At 32.5% G+C, this 3,838-nt stretch overlaps 1 long non-coding RNA gene across 1 annotated transcript; it reads right to left on the bottom strand.

The window, feature by feature from the left end:
* Positions 1–648: 648 nt before the first annotated feature.
* Positions 649–2,655, bottom strand: LOC108481924 (uncharacterized). Its single transcript, XR_001870787.2, has 3 exons — positions 2,424–2,655; positions 1,829–1,916; positions 649–893 (listed from the first exon to the last, which is right to left on the bottom strand). It is a non-coding gene; the product is annotated as an uncharacterized LOC108481924 (long non-coding RNA).
* Between the last annotated feature and the right edge of the window lie 1,183 nt (positions 2,656–3,838).

Raw genomic sequence — 3,838 nt, 5'->3', positions numbered from 1 at the left:
TAAATTAATCGTATTTCAAACTTATCTAACGAGTCATGTAATTAAGCACTTAAGTTTCAAGTATGTGCATTTTAAGTGTGTTTTATAACCATTTCGACCTCTAATTGCACTACTTAAGTCTAGGGACTAAATTACAAAACTGGGAAAACCAAGTTGAACCACGTCGGGACAATGCGAACCACGCCGTTGCACTATAGTCTAGAGGGCTCTGCTTGTCTCGATGACACGACTGGGGCATCCCAATGCTCATTCCATGTCCCAAAAATTTTTGAACGTCTTCATGATGACACCTACAATTTTGTAGCAAACAGTCCTACAATTTTTGCAACTCAAGGTTTGGATGCTTCCTCACTCATCGTCTCGTGCTTTTAAGGTCTAAACTAAGTTCATACAAGTCATATTGCTTTCAATACACATTCTAAACATGTTCAAATATACCATAACATATCTTAGCATAATTTGACATACCAAGTAATCAATTCATGCTTACATACAATACTAGTTTCCAAAGTCAATTACTCAACTCACCAAATCAACACATCATGTTTTGCTATAAAAACCTATATGTACCAACCAAACATAATGATCAGTTCAAACCTGCCAAAAACACCACCATGTTATTTTGTCCATTAACTCACATTTCAATCGTTTTAATAAACTCTTTTAGCATAAGCATATTAAATGAACATGTTGAGTAACATCCATATCATTCACCAATCTTCAAAACAAACTAAAATCAAGCTCCAAATCCATAATAACAATTCAAAAATCTAGTCTCACATAAGATCTTTCCTTTATTTTCAATTGTTCAAATTACAAAAACATACTCAAATTCTATGCCTTGAATGGATCACTTTCTTGGCCGCTTCCCACTCCCCCAATGTGCTACTTTTCTGCAGAATTTAAATAAAGAGTGTGATCTTAAACAAGCTCAGTGAATATTCAAAAGTACTACCAAGCATACACAATAATATAGGTTAAGTAAGAGCATTCTAAGGCATATCCACAATTCAAATCCATCAAGTTAGAGAATCGTTTTCATGTTTTATTTGTCTAACAAGTTTATAATATACTTCTAAATATGATCATATACATCATATCACATATTTCAAATAATGATATATTGACATATTGAGATTATGAAACATATAAGTGGACTCAATCACCACACGTTGGATAAACGAATCTCCATCACACCAATAACTCAAAAAGTCTAACATGTCCCAACAAGTGTAGCATTAAGCTAAACACTCTCCAATACACAAAACATGTCTCATTGAATGGAGCATAGCTCAATATTCTTTTATCTCTCCATCCTATCCCAAGGACTCAATCACCCGATCGCAAAACATAAAGGTGAGTACACACAATCCAATGGCATGCCAACTGTATCTAATGGTTTTAAGAGATCAGAAGGTCAAAATATCCACAATTACACTTATTTATTTACTATTTTAATACACATAACCTCTGTTCATATTCATTAGTTTCACATCACAACCTCATACACAATACATGCTTATTGGATTCACATTTAATTGCACTTACAAGTGCCACAATAGTGCTCATTGAACTATCATATATCAAACCTCATATGTGTGCTTAAAAATCAGTAAATCACATATCACATTAATTTATTTTCACAAATTACTTGTTGCATTAGCATCCCATATCTCAACTCATCTTATTTGGGCATGATTTTACAAACATGACAATAAGGTATAGGAAAGGCTTACTTTCGAAACTTAGGATAGAGTTTTAGGCTAATCCTAAGCTCTCAATTAACACTATGAATCGCACATACCAGCAATGACTCTGAAACACTCACCAATCTAGCTTTCGCTTGGTTGTCGAAAGCTTAAACGAGTTTCATCTTGCCTTTCGCTTTACTTGAAGAAGGCTCCAACGATCCAAGACTTCACCAACATATTACACACAATATATACAGATTATTAATGGTCACAAACACATAAAAAATAATACAAATACGCAAATCCATCCTAGCTCCTCTTTAAATTGAAAATTTTGAGTAGTTTAGCTGAAACTTAGATTTCTTGATACGGACTTGTTTCTATTGTTTAAAATCAATACTAAACATCTAATTATTCACTTTAGAAAATATCTAAACAATTAAAACACCTAGAAATTCAGATTTAAAGTTTTCAAAAATTCGACATTTATGAACACTTTGAATGAAAAATCGTTAAATCTTTCAAATCTCTAAACAGTTGGTTAAATCAAGTTTTGAAACTTTCTAATCTCATCAAAAAAAAGTTGAGAAACAATTGATTAGCTTGAAAATACGAATTCTGTCATTATTGGTCTCAGTTTTGGCTAACATATAGAATTCTTGTTACAACGAATCAAAAATTGATTTGAAAGGCTAGAATACATCAAAATCTAATATAGAAATAGAACCTTACCTCGACCAAGAAGAAAAATGAACGGGAGATTGAATTTTGAGAAAATCGTTTAGAAAATTAATAAAGAAATTAGTGTTTTTTTTTACGATTTTCTTTAAAATTGAAAGATATTTTGGTGTTTGGGAGATGAAAAAATCACAAGGGTTAGGCTATTTAGAGAGAAAATATGTGGATTTGTGTTTAGGGAAATTTTTTGAATGACAAAAAATGAAAAGGGAAGAGACTTTCGTGAAACTGTAGGGTGTAGGGGAACTAGGTTGGTTTTTAAAACATTGGTACAATTGCATTTGGGCTACTCCCAAATTGAACCCTTTTACAAATCAGTACCTTCTTCTCGTTTTTTTTTAAAATTGATTTTATTTTTGAAATTCATTTTAGGGAAAAATATTTTTTTGGTTACTTAATTCTGAATTTCCAAATTTAGGCCATACTTATGAAAACTAATCATGGACCCAAATCAACAAAACCTGGTTCACGAACCCGAAACTACTAGGTTAAATTTTTGGATTTGACACACAAGTACTCTTAAAGTGCTAAATTTGGATGCTTTAAAAGAAACTTCAAATTGTTCTCTCAAACTTGTGTGTTGTTCTCTCAAATATGATGAGAGTGAATGCTATATGAATGAATGATTGACGAGTTAATAACCCTGATAAGCTATAAAAATAAAATATTTTGATCCCATTCTTAATGCATTTTTGGATGATTAATGATGTGAATTAGTGAATTTGATGCTCCTAATCCTTTAAATTCATATTCCTATACTTAAAAAAGTATTTAGGAGCAAAATGTGCAAAAAACGAGCCAAAATCAGACGAATAGAGTTGTTTCCAAGATTCACACGGCTTGGGCATTTCCACACGGGCTGGCCATACGCCTGTGTGAGCCACTCAGCCGAGCCACACGGCCTGGCCACACGCTTATGTGCTAGTCTTTGTCGATATCACTCCCCATTTTCTAAACACGCGGAAAAAACTCAATTTTTAGGCTTTCTGAGCATTCTAAAGTCTATAAATATCAATTAGAAGAATATCTAAGGGGCACTCAAAGAAGGTAGAAGAAATCACTCAAAGAACACCATCGGGGCAAACTTAGAAGTGGATCTCCTTCAAGATTGAATATCTCATTTTAACTTCTTTCGAAGTCTTGTGGTTTTCCTAACTTTGAGATGTTTTTATTCCATATTATGAACTAAATTCCTTAGATACCTAAGGAAGATGAAATCTATGATGAGTCTCATTATTTGATTTCTAATTTACATGATAAATACTTGATTCTTGTTCTCAATTATGTATGCTTATTTCTTATTTTAATATTTTTGGGATATTAATTCATGTTTAATGTGCTTATTTCAGTGGAGCAAAAGTCCCTGTTTAAAAGTAGATCTAGCATAATTGAGTGGAGTTGCATGCAAT

Source organism: Gossypium arboreum, chromosome 1, assembly GCF_025698485.1.
Source record: "Gossypium arboreum isolate Shixiya-1 chromosome 1, ASM2569848v2, whole genome shotgun sequence".
In the NCBI taxonomy this organism is placed as follows: domain Eukaryota; kingdom Viridiplantae; phylum Streptophyta; class Magnoliopsida; order Malvales; family Malvaceae; genus Gossypium; species Gossypium arboreum.
This window is presented reverse-complemented; position numbering and strand designations above follow the sequence as displayed.